Source organism: Ranitomeya imitator, chromosome 6 (assembly GCF_032444005.1).
Source record: "Ranitomeya imitator isolate aRanImi1 chromosome 6, aRanImi1.pri, whole genome shotgun sequence".
NCBI classification, from domain to species: domain Eukaryota; kingdom Metazoa; phylum Chordata; class Amphibia; order Anura; family Dendrobatidae; genus Ranitomeya; species Ranitomeya imitator.
In genome coordinates this window covers 126,330,802-126,352,696 of record NC_091287.1, presented here as the reverse complement: position 1 = coordinate 126,352,696, position 21,895 = coordinate 126,330,802, and the positions used below count along the sequence as shown (strand labels likewise).

General features: G+C 44.4%; 1 protein-coding gene and 1 long non-coding RNA gene across 2 annotated transcripts in view; one reads left to right on the top strand and one right to left on the bottom strand.

The window, feature by feature from the left end:
* NEK11 (NIMA related kinase 11) overlaps positions 1-21,895 on the bottom strand; it is a 406,370-nt gene that overhangs the window by 354,576 nt on the left and 29,899 nt on the right. The gene's annotated exons all lie outside the window — the stretch shown is intronic.
* LOC138643600 (uncharacterized) lies at positions 14,963-15,686 on the top strand. Its single transcript, XR_011314204.1, has 3 exons — positions 14,963-15,241; positions 15,333-15,392; positions 15,501-15,686. It is a non-coding gene; the product is annotated as an uncharacterized lncRNA (long non-coding RNA).

Genomic DNA, 21,895 nt, shown 5'->3' with positions numbered 1-21,895 from the left:
CCAACAGCCTTCCTTCCTAAGAATCATCCCTTCCGTGGTGTAGAGAGACGTTGTGTTACACTCCAAGGTGTTCCCCAGGTTGCCTTTCCTGAGCTTCGATCTACCGGCTCTCGTTTAGTAGTTGTTGGATACTACGCTGCATTAGGCCTTCAAATTGGGTATGGGGTGTAGAGAGATGGTGTGTTCCACTCCAAGGTGTTCCCCAGGTTGCCTTTCCTGAGCTTCGATCTTCCGGCTCTCGTTTAGTAGTTCTTGGAAACTACACTGCATTAGGCCTTCAAATTGGGTATGGGGTGTAGAGAGAGGGTGTGTTACACTCCAAGGTGTTCCCCAGGTTGCCTTTCCTGAGCTTCGATATTCCGGCTCTCGTTTAGTAGTTATCGGAAACTACGCTGCATTAGGCCTACAAATTGGGTATGGGGTGTAGAGAGAGGGTGTGTTACACTCCAAGGTGTTCCCCAGGTTGCCTTTCCTGAGCTTCGATATTCCGGCTCTCGTTTAGTAGTTGTCGGAAACTACGCTGCATTAGGCCTACAAATTGGGTATGGGGTGTAGAGAGAGGGTTTGTTACACTCCAAGGTGTTCCCCAGGTTGCCTTTCCTGAGCTTCGATCTTCCGGCTCTCGTTTAGTAGTTGTTGGAAACTACGCTGCATTAGGCCTTCAAATTGGGTATGGGGTGTAGCGAGAGGGTGTGTTACACTCCAAGGTGTTCCCCAGGTTGCCTTTCCTGAGCTTCGATCTTCCGGCTCTCGTTTAGTAGTTCTTGGAAACTACACTGCATTAGACCTTCAAATTGGGTATGGGGTGTAGAGAGAGGGTGTGTTACACTCCAAGGTGTTCCCCAGGTTGCCTTTCCTGAGCTTCGAAATTCCGGCTCTCGTTTAGTAGTTGTTGGAAACTACACTGCATTAGGCCTTCAAATTGGGTATGGGGTGTAGAGAGAGGGTGTGTTACACTCCAAGGTGTTCCCCAGGTTGCCTTTCCTGAGCTTCGATATTCCGGCTCTCGTTTAGTAGTTATCGGAAACTACGCTGCATTAGGCCTACAAATTGGGTATGGGGTGTAGAGAGAGGGTGTGTTACACTCCAAGGTGTTCCCCAGGTTGCCTTTCCTGAGCTTCGATATTCCGGCTCTCGTTTAGTAGTTGTCGGAAACTACGCTGCATTAGGCCTACAAATTGGGTATGGGGTGTAGAGAGAGGGTTTGTTACACTCCAAGGTGTTCCCCAGGTTGCCTTTCCTGAGCTTCGATCTTCCGGCTCTCGTTTAGTAGTTGTTGGAAACTACGCTGCATTAGGCCTTCAAATTGGGTATGGGGTGTAGCGAGAGGGTGTGTTACACTCCAAGGTGTTCCCCAGGTTGCCTTTCCTGAGCTTCGATCTTCCGGCTCTCGTTTAGTAGTTCTTGGAAACTACACTGCATTAGACCTTCAAATTGGGTATGGGGTGTAGAGAGAGGGTGTGTTACACTCCAAGGTGTTCCCCAGGTTGCCTTTCCTGAGCTTCGAAATTCCGGCTCTCGTTTAGTAGTTGTTGGAAACTACACTGCATTAGGCCTACAAATTTGGTATGGGGGAAACATTGGCGCATCTGCGGTCCCTCCTTCCTCTAGGCCTCCACTGACCTGTCTACTGCTGCCCGTGTTCCCCTGGAACCAATTTTAAATTGCCTACAGGCAGCCCAATTTATTATGTTAGGGCTTCGAAGCCTGTCTGCGGTCCCTCCTTCCACTAGGCCTCCACTGACCTGTCTACTGCTGCCCGTGTACCCCTTGAACCAACATCATAAAATAAAAAAAAAAGGATTTTGCTTATAAAAAAGAAAATACTGGTGAGATATCAAATGCAGACATTTTGACATTAAAAACAAACAAACAGCTAAAATCTGGTACAGTACTAAAAATGGCCACCAGCTACAATTACTTTCTCCTGCAAGTAGTTAACTGAAAGGTTTTTTAAATTGAAAACACACATATGGCATCCACCGAGTGTTGTCCTGTCGCGTCTTCTTTATATTATTGCCGAGAAGATGCAAAATAATGAAAATAATAAAATCATTAATTACCAAAATAATAGAGAAAGTCAACACCACATTGCAAATAAACATTCATTCCAAATAAAGAAGCAGGGCGCGTCCGAGGGTGAGTATATACCTAATAAGAATCTAATCACCCTCGGACGCGCAATGCTTATTTCCAACAGCCTTCCTTCCTAAGAATCAGCCCTTCCGTCGTGTAGAGAGACGTTGTGTTACACTCCAAGGTGTTCCCCAGGTTGCCTTTCCTGAGCTTCGATCTTCCGGCTCTCGTTTAGTAGTTCTTGGAAACTACACTGCATTAGACCTTCAAATTGGGTATGGGGTGTAGAGAGAGGGTGTGTTACACTCTAAGGTGTTCCCCAGGTTTCCTTGCCATTGCTTCGGTCTTCCGACTCTCGTTTAGTAGTTGTAGAAAAGTACACTGCATTAGGCCATACAAAATGGGTATGGGGTGGAGAGAGATGGTGTGTTACACTCCAAGGTGTTCCCCAGGTTGCCTTTCCTGAGCTTCTATCTTCAGGCTCTCATTAAATTGTGGTTAAATGGAACAACTGCATTTGGCGTACTAGTTGGTTTGGGGCCTACTATCGGTGTCTGCCACTCCTTGCTGTTCTCCTCCACTGAACAAAGCTGTGCCGCCTGTTTACTACGGTTGCCAATTTTGAACTGCATTTCGACTACTTACTGATTTGGCCCTACTCTCTGTGTCAGCCTCTCATTCCAGTTGTCCTCCACTGCAATGCCCCCTGGTTATTCCTGTGTTACCAATTTTGAACTGCATTTAGCCCACTTTCTTCTTTGGGCCTATATCTGTGTTTCCACTTCATCGTGCCCATTGCCCAGCCAGTGATAGATGAGTCTGCTGGTACATTGACCCATAACGCAACATTCCCCGTGCACGCTACACAACAACATTGTGACCCTGCTGAAAGTCAGGTTGCTCTTCCCGCATACCATACCACCTTACACGGGGACAAAGAGGAAGGTGCAGATGAAAGTGCAGGTTCCTTCATCAGGTGGGGGGAGGAATACTAGTTGGCGACGTCACTGGCACAGGGCCTCTCATAGTACGCAAAAGTGTTGCTGCCGGTGGGAGGCGCCCCCGCCGTGCAAACACACCGCTGTACTTTGAGGGGCCCTGTGCCAGTGCCAATGCCAACGAGTGGGCCCCCCCTGCTTGCTCAGGTTCACAGCACTTGCAAAGTTGAAATACTTACCTCTCCCTGCTCCACTGCCGTGACGTGGTCCAGATTTCCTGGGCCCACTAATTACTTGAACCAGCCCTACCCCCCACAACTTTAGCCAAATGACCCCCAATTTCAAATGCCTTCCAATTATTATAAGGTAAATTACGCTTGACAAGCTTCATTAAGAAGAATGGATGGTTTTGACATTAAAATGGGCACTCTAGGTGTTTTCCTGGCCCCCACTCACTGCCGACTATGCTGCCCCATTGACTTGCATTGGGTTTCGTGTTTCGGTCGATCCCGACTTTACGTCATAATCGGCCGATTTCACTCGACCCGACTTTGGACATAGTCGGGTTTCGCAAAACCCGGCTCGACTCTAAAAAGGTCAAGGTCGCTCAACTCTAATGGAGAGTACAACTAAAGGAATTCGATATAGTACTGGAAAATGCACCCCTTGGTCGGTAGACACTCAAACAAGATACTGGGGAAGAGCCAATGGTCAACCTGAGTATGACAACTGCTCATAATAGGCCATGTATGGAGAAACTAGTCACATACATTGCTCAGGTGTGATCTTGGCTCATTCTTCCACTTAAACACTCTTCAAATCCTGAAGGTTCTGTTGCCTCCTTCTATGAACTCTGAACTGTTTAACTGATCTAAATAAAATTAATATTTGGTGTGACCACCCTTTACCTTCAAAAAAGCCTCAATTCTTTATACGATACAATACGATACAATTTATTGATCCCGGGGGGAAATTACAGTATTACAGCAGCAATACAAACAGCAGTACATAAAATATTTGGACACAAATCTTGCACAGGTATACCAACATTACATAACAAATAAATGTGGGTGGTTCAGGTATACAAGTCACTGTTAATTGACATTAGTACACCAGCAATCAGTCATTGTTGTCTACCACCCTTAGGAAATTATTATACAGTTAGGGCCAGAAATATTTGGACAGTGACACAATTTTCGCGAGTTGGGCTCTGCATGCCACCACATTGGATTTGAAATGAAACCTCTACAACAGAATTCAAGTGCAGATTGTAACGTTTAATTTGAAGGGTTGAACAAAAATATCTGATAGAAAATGTAGGAATTGTACACATTTCTTTACAAACACTCCACATTTTAGGAGGTCAAAAGTAATTGGACAAATAAACATAACCCAAACAAAATATTTTTATTTTCAATATTTTGTTGCAAATCCTTTGGAGGCAATCACTGCCTTAAGTCTGGAACCCATGGACATCACCAAACCCTGGGTTTCCTCCTTCTTAATGCTTTGCCAGGCCTTTACAGCCGCAACCTTCAGGTCTTGCTTGTTTGTGGGTCTTTCCGCCTTAAGTCTGGATTTGAGCAAGTGAAATGCATGCTCAATTGGGTTTAGATCTGGAGATTGACGTGGCCATTGCAGAATGTTCCACTTTTTGGCACTCATGAACTCCTGGGTAGCTTTGGCTGTATGCTTGGGGTCATTGTCCATCTGTACTATGAAGCGCCGTCCAATCAACTTTGCAGCATTTGGCTGAATCTGGGCTGAAAGTGTATCCCGGTACACTTCAGAATTCATCCGGCTACTCTTGTCTGCTCTTATGTCATCAATAAACACAAGTGACCCAGTGCCATTGAAAGCCATGCATGTCCATGCCATCACGTTGCCTCCACCATGTTTTACAGAGGATGTGGTGTGCCTTGGATCATGTGCCGTTCCCTTTCTTCTCCAAACTTTTTTCTTCCCATCATTCTGGTACAGGTTGATCTTTGTCTCATCTGTCCATAGAATACTTTTCCAGAACTGAGCTGGCTTCTTGAGGTGTTTTTCTGCAAATTTAACTCTGGCCTGTCTATTTTTGGTATTGATGAATGGTTTGCATCTAGATGTGAACCCTTTGTATTTACTGTCATGGAGTCTTCTCTTTACTGTTGACTTGGAGACAGATACACCTACTTCACTGAGAGTGTTCTGGACTTCAGTTGATGTTGTGAACGGGTTCTTCTTCACCAAATTAAGTATGCGGCGATCATCCACCACTGTTGTCATCCGTGGACGCCCAGGCCTTTTTGAGTTCCCAAGCTCACCAGTATATTCTTTTTTTCTCAGAATGTACCCAACTGTTGATTTTGCTACTCCAAGCATGTCTGCTATCTCTGATGGATTTTTTCTTTTTTTTCAGCCTCAGGATGTTCTGCTTCACCTCAATTGAGAGTTCCTTTGACCGCATGTTGTCTGCTCACAGCAACAGCTTCCAAATGCAAAACCACACACCTGGAATCCACCCCTGACCTTTTAACTACTTCATTGATTACAGGTTAACGAGGGAGACGCCTTCAGAGTTAATTGCAGCCCTTAGAGTCCATTGTCCAATTACTTTTGGTCCCTTGAAAAAGAGGACGCTATGCATTACAGAGCTATGATTCCTAAACCCTTTCTCCGATTTGGATGTGGAAACTATCATATTGCAGCTGGGAGTGTGCACTTTCAGCCCATATTATATATATAATTGTATTTCTGAACATGTTTTTGTAAACAGCTAAAATAACAAAACTTATGTCACTGTCCAAATATTTCTGGCCCTAACTGTACATCCCCATAGCAGAAGGTACAAACAATTTCCTGAATTTCTCCTTCTTGCACCTTAGTAGGATTAGTCGGCTGCTGAATGTGCTCTTCTGCTTCAAGAACAGCTCGTATAGTGGGTGTGTATTATTGATCATTATAGCCCTACACTTCTTCTGAATCCTATCTTTCAATACCTCCTCAAAAGAGTCCAGATGGAGGCCAACAGCTGCACTTTCCTTCTTGATAAGTTTGTTGAGCTTATTAGCGTCATCTACTCACACACTACTTCCCCAGCAAATGATAGCAAAAAAGATGGCGCTTGCCACAACGGACTGGTAGAACATTTCCGTCGGTTGAAGTGAAGGACAGCATCCAGTCAGGGTGAAAAGATTCTTCTTTATTAAGCCATAAATGCCATAAATGCAACATTTCAACCTTTAGGGTCTTTGTCAAGCATACACAACTATCAAACAGGCAGGCTTAAATAGGAAGTGGGTCATCACCCATCAATCCCCTCATCATAGACCGTCCACAACATTTACATAATAAAGTTCAATGATCTACAATAACAATACAAAAGATACATTCTATAAAACCAAAAATAGTTAAAATGTGACACCATATCATATACAACACACTTAACACATTACCTGGCTTGTAGTGAAGTTAACTAGCACATGTTGTAACAAACCAGACATATGTAAACAGAGCTGCCTGTCATGTCAGAACCAATCATCAGGTCTATAACGACCAGCCTGCGTTGCTCAACCAATGGTGCAGACTGTTTCTTACTACCCCATTGCCAGCGAATCATTCACCATATAGAAAGCCCAATCCTAAAAAGCAAGATACGCCGACCTACCTGCCCAAAACCAATCCAGGTTTCTCACACAGTGCTAAAGCGTACGCCCACATTTAACTCCACCTATCTGAGGTCATATGATCTAGGGCTTGAAAATAGTATAATATGGCCACCTACTACCCAGTGCGCATGTCCACGAGCTCCAGGGGCACCGCTACAAAGCCAAGCTTGCAGCGCTGCCATGGTCACCGCGAAACCACACCCACTGGCCAAGGGAAGCCATCTCACACCGAGCGATCAAAGAGGGGGGGTCGCCTCCTCCAGCAAGAGAAAGCTTATGCTTACCATCCGGGATTAGCATCTTCAGCGCACACTGCGCATGTCCACAACTGCCGCACGGCTCATATTATTCCCATATAAGCAGCGGCTCCCTCGCTGAGGACGCGCACGTCCACAGGAACCATGGCAACACGTCACATGACGCAGACATGGTCCGTGAAGGCACGCCCACAGACTAAGGATCGCAGCCTATCAAACAGAATAAGACATGCTATTATACCTGGTATTGACAACTCAAGCGCACACTGCGCATATGAACAGACTATACCACATCATTAGCATGTATATGCCAATCACCTCCACACGGACGCCACAAATATATGCAGCGCCCCCAAGGGGGCTGAAGGGCACACACAGCTGCCCTGCCAAAGTTAATCCCTCAATGTGGCAATATCATACATAGACACTAGAGAGACCATAATGTACAATATGCCACATCAAAGGCCACTTGTTGCTACCATAATTAATCTCTCAACAAAAACTGCCAGGTGAAATGTATAGAAAGATTGATTAGCATAAGTGTCACAGACACGAATATACAAATATTAAAAAAACAAAACCTCCCATGTGCCCATTATAGTGAGAAAAGAACACCAAACAATTATTAAAAACAAGCTACACGAAGAGCCCCTCATGGAATCATAATGGTCTTTCACGATACGCATAACTGCAAATTGTAGTCAACATTTAACCCCCCGGGATGCCGGGAGCCTAGTTTAGAAATCCATTTGAGTTCCTTTTGTTTGAGTAACTTGACCCTATCTCCACCCCTACTTAGGGGGGGTACACTATCAATGACTCTAAATCTTAATTGACTAATAGAATGTGTCCTTGTGGATTGACGTATGTGGGTGAGACCACGATGCAAATTAAAGCATGCGTCAGTAAACATAAAAGCACCATCAGGACCAAAATGATGGATTTACCAATCCCTAAGCATTTTATCGAGAGTGGGCATTCTATTAGTATGGCCTCCACTGATAAAGGCTAGGGGCGGGACAGGTGCAAACTACTTGATAAAAACAGCCACCCCAACCAACCATTGCAGGGTTTGGCTGCCTAGCAGAAAAAATGCACATTGATAAAACTCACATAGGACGCCAGTCACACTGATAGGTGTGGTGCACAGTGTCTGGTATGCAACCTATTAATGACGCCCCTTGTATTAACAGGCGGGCTGCCCAGCACTAAAAAATGCAGCGCACAGTGAAAGACGCCCCAGAAAAACCTAACCAACATAAAGAGGCCTGGCCACATCCTGCAGAAGAGGATATGATATAGTGCAAAAAAATGCATGCATATGATAAACACATACACTAAACGGGGTATTGCAGGCTTGGCTTTGTGGCGGTGACCCTGGAGCTCGTGGACATGCGCACTGGGTAGTAGGTGGCCATATTATACTATTTTCAAGCCCTAGATCATATGACCTCAGATAGGTGGAGTTAAATGTGGGCGTACGCTTTAGCACTGTGTGAGAAACCAGGATTGGTTTTGGGCAGGTAGGTCGGCGTATCTTGCTTTTTAGGATTTGGCTTTCTATATGGTGAATGATTCGCTGGCAATGGGGTAGTAAGAAACAGTCTGCACCATTGGTTGAGCAACGCAGGCTGGTCGTTATAGACCTGATGATTGGTTCTGACATGACAGGCAGCTCTGTTTACATATGTCTGGTTTGTTACAACATGTGCTAGTTAACTTCACTACAAGCCAGGTAATGTGTTAAGTGTGTTGTATATGATATGGTGTCACATTTTAACTATTTTTGGCTTTATAGAATGTATCTTTTGTATTGTTATTGTAGATCACTGAACTTTATTATGTAAATGTTGTGGACGGTCTATGATGAGGGGATTGGTGGGTGATGACCCACTTCCTATTTAACCCCTTAGCGACCGCCGATACGCCTTTTAACGGCGGCCGCTAAGGGTACTTAAACCACAGCGCCGTTAATTAACGGCGCTGTGGAAAAAGTCCATAGCGCCCCCCAGAGGCCGATTTTCTCCGGGGTCTCGGCTGCCGAGGGTAGCCGAGACCCCAGAGAACATGATTCGGGGGGTTTTTAACCCACCCCGCATTTGCGATCGCCGGTAACTAACCGTTTACCGGCGATCGCAAAAAAAAAAAAAAAAAAGCGATCTCTTTTTAATTTCTCTGTCCTCCGATGTGATCGCACATCAGAGGACAGAGAAAAGGGGTCCCAGGTGGCCCCCCAATACTCACCTAGCTCCCCCGATGCTCCTCGTGTCTCCCGGTGGGCGCCGCCATCTTCAAAATGGCGGGCGCATGCGCAGTGCGCCCGCCGGCCGGCACCGGGAGAATCTTTGGGGTCTCGGCTGCCGGGGGTAGCCGAGACCCCAAAGAGCACGATCGGGGTCGGTATTACCGACCCCTGTTTTGCGATCGCCGGTAATTAACTGTTTACCGGCGACCGCAAAAAAAAAAAAAAAGTAAAGTTTAATTCTCTGTCCTCTGATGTGATCGCACATCAGAGGACAGAGAAATAGGGGGATTCGGGGACCCTAGCATACTCACCTAGGTCCCTGGATCCTCTTGCTGCTCCTCCTGGCCGCCGGCAGCAGAACATGGCGGACGCATGCCCAGTGCGCCCGCCATCTGTCTCCATCTGCCGGCCGGCAGGAGAACAGCAGTTGGGGCTAAAATTAGGGTTAGGGTTAGGGTTAGGGGTAGGGTTAGGGGTAGGGTTAGGTTAGGGGTAGGGTTAGGGGTAGGGTTAGGGGTAGGGTTAGGGTTAGGGGTACGGTTAGGGGTAGGGTTAGGGGTAGGGTTAGGTTAGGGGTAGGGTTAGGGGTAGGGTTAGGTTAGGGTTAGGGGTAGGGTTAGGTTAGGGGTAGGGTTAGGGGTAGGGTTAGGGGTAGGGTTAGGTTAGGGGTAGGGTTAGGTTAGGGTTAGGGTTAGGGGTAGGGTTAGGTTAGGGGTAGGGCTAGGGTTAGGGCTAGGGTTGGGGCTAAATTTAGGGTTAGGGTTGGGGCTAAATTTAGGGTTAGGGTTGGGGCTAAACTTAGGGTTAGGCTTCTTTCACACTTACGTCGGTACGGGGCCGTCGCAATGCATCGGCCCGACATACCGACGCACGTTGTGAAAATTGTGCACAACGTGGGCAGCAGCTGTAGTTTTTCAACACATCCGCTGCCCAATCTATGTCCTGGGGAGGAGGGGGCGGAGTTACAGCCACGCATGCGCGGTCAGAAATGGCGGATGCGACGTACAAAAAAACGTTTCATTGAACTTTTTTTGTGCCGACGCTCCGCCAAAACACAACTGATCCAGTGCACGACGGACGCGACGTGTGGCCATCCGTCACGATCCGTCGGCAATACAAGTTTATGGGCAAAAAACGCATCCTGCGGGCACATTTGCAGGATCCGTTTCTTGTCCAAAACGACGGATTGCGATGGAATGCCAAACGACGCAAGTGTGAAAGTAGCCCTAGGGCTAGGGTTAGGGCTAAAGTTAGGGCTAGGGTTGGGGCTAAAGTTAGGGTTAGAGCTGGGATTAGGGTTAGGGTTTGGATTAGGGTTCGTATTAGGGTTAGGGTTGGCATTAGGGTTACGCTTGGGATTAGGGTTAGGTTTGGGATTAGGGTTAAGGTTAGGGTTGTGATTAGGGGTGTATTGGGATTAGGGTTAGGTTTGAGGTTAGGGTTGAGATTAGGATTAGGGGTGTGTTGGATTTAGGGTTTTGATTAGGGTTATGGTTAGGGTTGACATTAGGGTTGTTTTGGGGTAAGGGTTGTGATTATGGTTAGGGTTAGTGATTAGGATTATGGATGAGGTTGGGATTAGGGTTAGGGGTGTGTTGGGGTTAGGGTTGGAGCTAGAGTTGGGGGGTTTCCACTGTTTAGGTACATCAGGGGGTCTCCAAATACGACAGCCAATTTTGCGCTCAAAAAGTCAAATGGTGCTCCCTCCCTTCTGAGCTCTGCCGTGCGCCCAAACAGTGGGTTACCCCCACATATGGGGCATCAGCGTACTCGGGATAAATTGGACAACAACTTCTGGGGTCCAATTTCTCTTGTTACCCTTGTGAAAATAAAAACTTGGGGGCTACAAAATCTTTTTTGTGAAAAAAATAATATTTTTTATTTTCACGACTCTGCATTCTAAACTTCTGTGAAGCACTTGGGCATTCAAAGTTCTCACCACACATCTAGATAAGTTCCTTGGGGGGTCTAGTTTCCAAAATGGGGTCACTTGTGGGGGGTTACTACAGTTTAGGTACATCAGGGGCTCTGCAATCGCAACATAATGCCCACAGACCATTCTATCAAAGTCTGCATTCCAAAAAGGCGCTCCTTCCCTTCCGAGCTCTGCCGTGCGCCCAAACAGTGGTTTACCCCCACATATGGCGCATCAGCGTACTCGGGATAAATTGGACAACAACTATTGCAGTCCAATTTCTCCTGTTACCCTTGTGAAAATAAAAACTTGGGGGCTACAATATCTTTTTTGTGGAAAAAAATAATATTTTTTATTTTCACGACTCTGCATTCTAAACTTCTGTGAAGCACTTGGGCATTCAAAGTTCTCACCACACATCTAGATAAGTTCCTTGGGGGGTCTAGTTTCCAAAATGGGGTCACTTGTAGAGGGTTTCTACTGGTTAGGTACATCAGGGGCTCTGCAAACGCAACATAATACCCGCAGACCATTCTATCAAAGTCTGCATTCCAAAACGGCGCTCCTTCCTTCCGAGCTCTGCGGTGCGCCCAAACAGTGGTTTACCCCCACATATGGGGTACCAGCATACTCAGGACAAATTGGACAACAACTTTTGGGGTCCAATTTCTCTTGTTACCCTTGTGAAAATAAAAATTTGGTGGCTAAAAAATCTTTTTTGTGGAAAAAAAAAATATTTTTTATTTTCACGGCTCTGCATTATAAACTTCTGTGAAGCACTTGGGCATTCAAGGTTCTCACCACACATCTAGATAAGTTCCATGGGGGGTCTAGTTTCCAAAATGGGGTCACTTGTGGGGGATTTCTACTGTTTAGGCACATCAGGGGCTCTCCAAACGCGACATGGCGTCCGATCTCAATTCCAGCCAATTCTACATTGAAAAAGTAAAACGGCACTCTTTCTCTTCCAAGCTCTGCGGTGCGCCCAAACAGTGGTTTACCCCCACATATTGGGTATCGACGTACTCAGGAGAAATTGCACAACAACTTTAGTGGTCTAATTTCTCCTGTTACCCTTGTGAAAATAAAAATTTGTGGGCAAAAAGATCATTTTTGTAGAAAAAATGCAATTTTTTTTTTTCACGGCTCTACGTTATAAACTTCTGTGAAGCACATGGGGGTTCAAAGTGCTCGCCACACATCTAGATAAGTTCCTTAAGGGGTCTAGTTTCCAAAATGGTGTCACTTGTGGGGGGTTTCCACTGTTTAGGCACATCAGGGGCTCTCCAAACGCGACATGGCGTCCAATCTCAATTCCAGCCAATTCTACATTGAAAAAGTAAAACGGCACTCCTTCTCTTCCAAGCTCTGCGGTGCGCCCTAACAGTTGTTTACCCCCACATATTGGGTATCAGTGTACTCAGGAGAAATTGCTCAACAACTTTTGTGGTCTAATTTCTCCTGTTACCCTTGTGAAAATAAGAATTTGTGGGCGAAAAGATCATTTTTGTGTAAACAAAAGCGATTTTTTATTTTCACGGCTCTACGTTATAAACTTCTGTGAAGCACTTGGGGGTTCAAAGTGCTCACCACACATCTAGATAAGTTCCTTAAGGGGTCTAGTTTCCAAAATGGTGTCACTTGTGGGGAGTTTCCACTGTTTAGGTACATCAGGGGCTCTCTAAATGTGACATGGTGTCCGATCTCAATTCCAGCCAATTCTGCATTGAAAAAGTCAAACGGCGCTCCTTCACTTCTAAGTTCTGCGGTGCGCCCAAACAGTGGTTTACCCCCACATATGGGGTATTGGCGTATTCAGGAGAAATTGCATAACAAAATTTATGGTTACATTTCTGTTTTTACACTTGTGAAAATAAAAAAAATGGTTCTGAATTAAGATGTTTGCAAAAAAAAGTTAAATGTTCATTTTTTCCTTCCACATTGTTTCAGTTCCTGTGAAGCACGTAAAGGGTTAATAAACTTCTTGAATGTGGTTTTGAGAACCTTGAGGGGTGTAGTTTTTAGAATGGTGTCACACTTCATTATTTTCTATCATATAGACCCCTCAAAATGACTTCAAATGTGATGTGGTCCCTAAAAAAAAATGGTGTTGTAAAAATGAGAAATTGCTGGTCAACTTTTAACCCTTATAACTCCCTAACAAAAAAAAATTTTGTTTCCAAAATTGTGCTGATGTAAAGTAGACATGTGGGAAATGATATTTATTAACTATTTTTCATGACATATCTCTCTGATTTAAGGACATAAAAATACAAAGTTTGAAAATTGCAAAATTTTAAAAATTTTCGCCATATTTCCGTTTTTTTCATAAATAATCGCAAGTAATATCGAAGAAATGTTACCACTAACATGAAGTACAATATGTCACGAAAAAACTATCTCAGAATCAGCGGGATCCGTTGAAGCGTTCCAGAGTTATAACCTCATAAAGTGACAGTGGTCAGAATTGCAAAAATTGGCCTGGTCATTAAGTACCAAATTGGCTCTGTCACTAAGGGGTTAAGGCTGCCTGTTTGATAGTTGTGTATGCTTGACAAAGACCCTAGAGGTTGAAACATTGCATTTATGGCTTAATAAAGAAGAATCTTTTCACCCTGACTGGATGCTGTCCTTCACTTCAACCGACGGTATGTACTCTTCCACTTGGCTCCAGTGGAAATAGGACGGGTATCCGCCTTTACCTGTTTTATGGTCAGATGTGCTGTCAGCCGCCAAAACCTTTATTTTGGTAGAACATTTCCAGCATTTTACTGCACACATTGAATGACCTGAGCTTCCGAAGAAAGTACAGTCTGCTCATTCCCTTCTTGTAAACCTTTTCTGTATGACACCTCCAATCGAGTTTACTGTCAAGGTGAACCCTAAATATTTGTAGCTCTCAACAATCTCAACCTCCTGGTCAGCAATATTGATCGGTAGGTAATCATCCTTTTTCTTTCTATAACTCACCACCAACCCCTTGGTTTTCTTTACATTTAGTTCTAGACAGTTAGTCTGGCACCAATCCACCAAGTCAGAAACCACCCTTCTATATTCCTTCTCCCCCCAGTCCCCCGCAATGCCCCCTACAATCACCGAGTCATCTGAGAATTTTGGGAGGTGATAAAAATCTGATTTATACTGAAAGTCAGCTGTATACAATGTGAAAAGGAAGGGCAACAGCATGGTACCCTGAGGGGCTCCAAAACTGCTCCGTACACTGCCAGATACTACCTCCCCCATCCTTACAAACTGCGGCCTGTCTGTCAGGTAGTCGTTTATCCAGTTCACCATCCCCTCATCTACATCCATATCAGTCAACTTATTGCGTAGTAAGGGCGGCTGTAAGGTATTAAAAGCACTTAAAAAGTAAAAAAAAATGGCGCGCACTGCAGTTCCACCATTGTCCAACAATGAATGTACTGTATGTAGCAGAGACACTACAGCATTATCCACCCCCAATCTCTGCTGGTACGCAAACTGCAGGGGGTCAGTAAAAGCCCTCACCCTCAGACACAAGTAGGCGAGTATTATTCTCTCCAAGGACTTCACAGCTTGTGATGTTAAGGCTGGGTTCACATTGCGCTAGGTGTGTCCGTCTAACGGACTCGTTTTTAAGTAGTAAAAACGCAATGTAACGCACATACTAACGCGCCCATAGACTTGCATTGTCTGACGCATCGTGACGCATCCCTAAATTGGTATGCGTTTGTCACATAACGTTTTTTTTCTGACGGACCTTCAACGCGGCTTGCAGCGTTTTCGGGTCCGGCCAAGCTAACGCACTACTAACGGAAGCGTTCATTCTGCCATAGAAGGCTATGGCAAACGCAGTCAGACGCAAATCATGAAAAATTTCCAAATAGAACCACACGTTTTAATAGCTTTTGAAGGTGGTCACATGTGGTCATGTGACAGGAAATGTGACTTCGGCCATTAAAATATCCCACTCACACAAAGTCTCCTGCACGTGACAGAGTGTTTTGCCGTAGCTAAATTGTAAGTACATTTCTATATATTATATATCTCTGTATACATCATGGGAGTCTGTAATGTCCGTCGGATGTGTGTGTACTAAAAATGTATTGTTTTGTTGCACACAGATGTCGGATACAGATGTCAGCAGCAGCAGCGTGTCTGCGATTTTTTCTTCTGAGTCGGTAGGCTTGCACTTTAAAAAACCATGTTGTGTGAAACTCCATTGTATTGAGCTAGGCATAACAATCCTGTTTATTGTTTTATTGTGAATAGGAGTCTTCTGAGCCCAAGGCTGTTAGACCTCCCCCAAAAAAACACGCAAAAACAACAAAGGTACATAGCACACATGTTGAATTTTTCAGGCATAAATTTATTGATCCAATGAATGTTAACATTATTTAATGTTAAAATATTTTTTTTTACATTTTACATACACAATAGGTTGTGGCACAAGGAGGACAAAAAAAGAAAAAAGGTCCCTAGCCGTCTGTCGTCGCCACAACTGCCAGTGGTAAATATAAAATAGAAATATTCTATCCAATATTTACCAACAAAAAAAAAAGAACAACTTTATTGACAGTGACAAACGCAGACAAACGGATACTTCGTAAACGGACATCAAAATGAAAAAACGCGATCACATGCGTTAACGCTAGCGTTACCGTGACGACGAATTTCACATATTTTTGCTCCGTTTCTGTACATGCGTTTAACGCATCCGTTTGACGCCATGTACTTGACGCAATGTGAACCTAGCCTAAGGCCACTGGACGATAGTCTTGTAGGGAAGTTGGAAAAGTGGTCTTAGGAACCGGCACCAGGCAGGTGGTCTTCCACAGTTCTGGTACCCCCTGTGATTGAAGGCTCCAGTTAAACAGGTCCTGGAAGACAGTACATAGTTGGTTTTCACATGCTCTGAGGACACGTGGACTGAGACCATCAGGCCCAGCTGCTTTGCCAATAACAAGTCTACTAAACTGTCTTCTCACGTCGCTTTGGGAGACGGTGAAAGCAGGTAGTTTATCACCCAATGTCAATGCTGCTGATGTTTTCCCAGCTCCATCCCCCATTCCTGATGATGCTGTGCTTGTGTTGGTGAATCTGTTGAAAAACTCGTTCATTTCATTAGCCAAGGGCAGATCCACTTCCCCATGCTCCGGCTTTGCCTTAAATCCAGTTAGCTGTTTCATGCCTGACCACACCTCCATGGGCATTCTTAATTTTCCCATTTAAATCACTTTGTATCAATTTCAGTTTCTTTGTATCCTTCATTTTAAATGCCATTTTTTTCTTGTTTAGTAAGTGTTTCAATTCTTTTGTAACCCAAGGCTTGTTATTTGCGTAACATCGAATCTTTTTAGCTGGTACAACAGTGTCAGTATAAAAATTTATATAATCCATTACTCTCCCGACAATATCATTTACATCATCATGCTCTCCCCTGTCGCATATCACCTCCCAGTCTATGAGGTCAAAGCAGTCTGGTAGAGACTCCTCTGCCGCTGGAGTCCACTTCCTAATTAGTATTATTGTCACTGGTTGTTTACTGACAACAGGTTGGTATGATGGAGACAATAGTATGAGGTTGTGGTCTGATTTCCCCAGGGGGGGCAGTGCAGATGATGAAGAGGCATCTTTAGCATTTGCCTAGAGGAGATCCAATATACTGTTGTCTCTTGTGGCACATTTTACATATTGATAGAACTTTGCAAGAGCCTTTGAGATCATGGCTCTGTTAAAGTCCCCAGAGGTTACAGTTAACGAGTTTGGGTGCTTTGTCTGAATGCGGTCTAACACCCCAGACAATACTTCCACAGCCGCCTCTTGGTTTGCGGATGGAGGTATATACACGACTACTGTAGTGCAAATGGAGAATTCCCTAGGTAAATAATAGGGCCTGAGGCCAACTGCTAAGGGTACCTTCACTGTTGTGAGTTCCGTTCTGGAGCTCCCTCCTGTGGTTGCTAATGGTATTTTTGCGAGTTCTGCCCTTGGGCTTCCTCTGGTGGTTTCAAGTGGAACTGCTGCTCCGTTAGGTGGCTGTAGCAGCTGCCTTCACTAATCGCCTTGCCTGGGTTTGTTATTTAAACCTGCTCTGGGCTTTAGTCCAGGCCTGCTGTCAATGTTCTTGGTTGGATTTGATTCTTCCCTTGGATTTCTCATATGGCCAGTCCTTGTCTGCAAAAGATAAGTTTTGCTAGTTTTGTTTGTCCATTTGTTTGGACTCTATTGCTTTGCATTTTGTCTCTTTTGTCCAGCTTGTCACTATGTCTTATTCAGGCTGGCTGGAAGCGCTGGGAAGCAGATTTGCCCCTCCACACCGTGAGTCGGTGTGGAGTTCATTTTTTTAAACTCTGCGTAGATTTTGTAGTTTTTAATACTGACCGCACAGTATCCTTTGCTCTCTGTCTATCTAGTTTAGTTTTGGCCTCCCTGTGCTGAATTCTAATTTCATTTCTGAGTTCGTCATTTCCCTCTCCTTTCACAGTCAATATTTGTGGGGGGCTATCTTTCCTTTTGGGGGTTTCTCTGAGGCAAGATAGCTTTCTATTTCCTTCTTTAGGGGTAGCTATATCTGAGGCTGTGACGAGGTGTCTAGGGAGTGTCAGGAACATCCCACGGCTATTTCTAGTTGTGTTGTTAGGATTAGGGACTGCGGTCAGTAGAGATACCACCTTCTCAGAGCTCGTTCCATGTTGCGTTTTAGCCACCAGGTCATATCAGTGTGGCCTCTTAACCACCAGGTCATAATACGTCACACAGTGGCATTTTGATCGCTATGACGGCACGATCCGTGACGCTCCAGCATCGTAACAATATCGCTCCATTGTCATAGACTGCTGTCACACTTTGCAATGTACGACGCTGGAGCGATAATTTCATGACGTATGTGCGATGTAGAAGCCGTTGGTTACTATGCGCACATCGTATACAATATCGTGCACACCTTTGTTACACCATGCGATCATGCCGCCACAGCGGGACACTAGACGACGAAAGAAAGTTTCAAACGATCTGCTATGACGTACGATTCTCAGCGGGGTCCCTGATCGCAGGAGCGTGTCAGACACAGCGAGATCGCTGGAACGTCACGGATATATCGCTGGAACGTCACAAATCGTGCCGTCGTAGCGATCAAAATGCCACTGTGTGACGGTACCCTAAGAGTTCAATGTTTTGTCTGCAGTGACTTTCCTTAACAGCAATATGACGCTGATTGCACCATCTGTTATTAATGTATAATATCACCCCACCACCCTTTTTCTTACCACACTTAGCTTTGTCTCTATCAGCCTGGACCTTGTGAAGTCCTGGAATCGAGACACTCAAATCAGGGACCTCCCCATGTAACCAGGTTTCTGTAAAGCACATGAGACTGCATTCCTTGAACTCCATCTGGGTTTTACACAGAGCCAGCAGTTCATCCGTCTTATTTCCCAGTGAGCTTACATTACCCATGATAATGGATGGGACTGCTGGTTTAAACCTTCTTCTCCAGGACTTCACCTTTTTTCCTGCTCTGCAGCCTCTGAAAGGTCTCCACACTTCACGGGGAACAAGTGGTATGTCCACGGCTGGAGTAGCCTTCATCCTCCTCAGCTCTAGAAGTCGATCCCTTGAATACACAACACGTTTAATGACAGACTTAGGGGCAACCAGCAGATCACTGTCCCTGTCCTTTGCTCCAGTCCGCGCCGTATCTGACTGTTTCCAGTATTCTCCTCTGTACACGGATGGCTGCATCTGTAACCAACAAGGTAGAAGCTGTGTTTGTATGGTGGAACTGTAGCTGGTAGTGGTTGCATTAGATACATGTCCATGGGGGTGTCGCATTACTGGTATCCATTTAGGAGTTGCATGTACCTGTAGGGGGATGTACGTAGTAGTGGCAGATCTGGGTGCTGATCCAGCACTGCGTGTCCAGAGGCAGTTGGTTGTATGGGTGAATGGTTTCCACCTTCCCACAATGGTCCGTCATACAGGAACAGTGCGATCCACAGAGTATAAACCATCCATCAATCCACAGTTACAAATTAGGAGTCCATAAAGGTACCAAAGCCAATAGAAAGTCCAAAAGAATGTCCAAAAGAACAGACAACATACAGAGACAAAAGAAACAAATGAGTAGCTGCTGCTGCAATGGGCTGCCAGTAGTACTGCGCTGTGTTATCTCCTCTGACTTGCAGGGAGCAGATAGGCACGTCTGCTCACTCCGAAGTCTAGAGTGTTATGTACAGTTGTATATTGATTTTGAATGAACTCAGCAGGGAAGTTGTTCTAAACATCTTGGAAAACCAACCATAGGTCTTCTATGGATGTCAGCTTGTGTAAATCCTTCTGTTTCTTCATGTAATCCTCTACAGATTGAATGATACTGAGATCAGGGCTCTGTGGGGGGCATATCGTCACTTCCAAGACTCCTTGTTCTTTTTTACACTGTGGATATTTCTTACTGACTTTGGCTGTATGTTTGGGGCCATTGTTCTACTGCAGAATAATTCTGTAACCTCCATCAGATGCCTTTCTGATGGTATTGCATGATGGATAGGTGTCTGCCTTTATTTCTCATCACTGAGGACATTATTAAACCAGACCAAATTTCCAATTCAAAATGCAGCCCCAAAGTTGCTAGAAACCTCCACCATGCTACACTCTTGCCTGCAGATGCTCATTATTGCACCAATCTCCAGGCCTACCTTCTATTACTGAAATGTATTTAAAGTTTTGGTTCATCAGTCCAGTGCATCTGCTACCATTTTTCTGTACCCTAGTTCCTATGTTTTTGTGTATCCTTGAGTCACTTGGCCTTGTTTCTATGTCAAAGGTATGGCTTTTTTTTATCCATGAAGACCATGTTTGACGTCCTTGAATGGTAGATGGGTGTAGCTGGGTCCCACTTGCTGCTGCCAGTTTTAAGCTGATGCCAAAACCAGACATTTTCCAAATTCAAAGGGAAGTGAGCATGATGTGTCTGTTACCTGCTGTACTAAGACACTTAGACAACCATTGTGTCTATGGTCCTTACCATTGTCCTTTCCTTGGTGCTTCTTCAAGAGTTTAAACAGCAAATATTGAAAACCTAATCTGCTTTGAAATCTTTAGAGTTTACGTGAATCAACTTGCATGTCCCATTACATCAGCCATGACAATGGCTTGTGGCCCCTGGACAGAAAAGGGAGTGACGTCTCTTACTTGCTGGCTTTTGGTAACCAGCCTGCCACAAATTCACCATTTTGGCGTGACGCCCATGTGACATCACACATAGCTGAGTAATCCAGAGCCACACACACTGCCTCCCATCCAGGGTCCTCATACCACTGTCGTGGCTTATGGAATTGATGTACAAATAAATTAGCACCAACTCTAGAAATCTTTGCTGGGGAGAGACCTTTCTGTTGCAGTATAATTACCTTGTGTCTTGTTGCTGTGAACAGTCTTGCCATGGTATATGACTTGTGAAACAAAACTATCTTCTATAACCTCACCTTTGTGGCAGAGATTGACTGTTCCTCAATCACTTTTAAGCCTCCTACACTGCTGTTTCTTTTTCAGCTGACTATATTTCAACATACACTTGAAAATGATGATCATTGTCACCTATTTGGGGTAATTGACTACTCGTACACCTCATTAGAATCCTATATTATCCCTGACTTTGTGCAAGCGTACCTAGAGGAATTAGTGCTGTTTTGAACACAAAGGACGGTCACATCAAATATTGATTTCTCTTTTGTTCATTCACTTTGTATTTTGTTATCTGAGAAAAATAAACTATGACCACTTAAAGTTTTTTAAAACATTCTTACATTCCAGCATTTTCTCCACACCTGCCTAAAACTTTTGCACAGAACTGAATATGACAGAAAAGAAATGTAATCTTCTGTCATTTTTAATGCGTTTCTTTTAGCTGATAAGTCCCCTTTAAGAGCTGCACTTATAGTCAATCAGAGGAGTTCATATTATTCAGGTTAGGATACAATTACAATGCATAGTAAAAATTAAAAAAAAAAGGTTAAAATATTTCAACAGGAGCTGACGTTTTTATTGATAACATTTTAGGTTATACAATGTTTTGATCACTTTGTATTCTTTTTATGGCATTATGGGGGAGAATTGCAGTAACCAAAGAACACCAATTCTGGTGTTTGGATTTTTTTGATCATTCACTATTTAGGATAAATATTGTTGCATTGTATTATTTCAGGAAATGATACATACAGCAATACCAAATATCGCATGTGATTTTTTAAATTATGCTACTTTTGAGAGGTGGGATGGAAGGGGCTATATGTTTTCACATTTTTTATTAGTTCCCTTAGGGGACAGATATCTGTGATTGCTTGATCACCAATGTAATACACTGCCATGCCACAGTATTACAGTGTATTGTGAGATCACTGATATCCTACAATGTCCAGCTAAAGGCTGGGCTTTTTAGGAGATTTCACATGGCAGGCACAGAGATCTTCAGAAGGCCCCCTTCTAACACAGTAACTGACTGGCACTCCCAAATCAAGTTGGACAGGTTGCCAGTGGCCATTAGACGTGACCACCGCCTTTCTAATGCCTTTTAAATGCACTGTCATGCTTGAGAGCGACACTTAAAGGTTTAAACTGATGACATCGGAGCTATCTCCCATCACATCACCGTAGGTCAGTGTTCCCCAACTCCAGTCCTCAAGAGCCACCAACAGGTCATGTTTTCAGGATTTCCTTAGTATTGCACAGGTGATAATTGCATCACCTGCACAGGCAATAATTCCATCACCTGTGCAATACTAAGGAAATCCCGAAAACATGACCTGTTGGTGGCTCTTGAGGACTGGAGTTGGGGA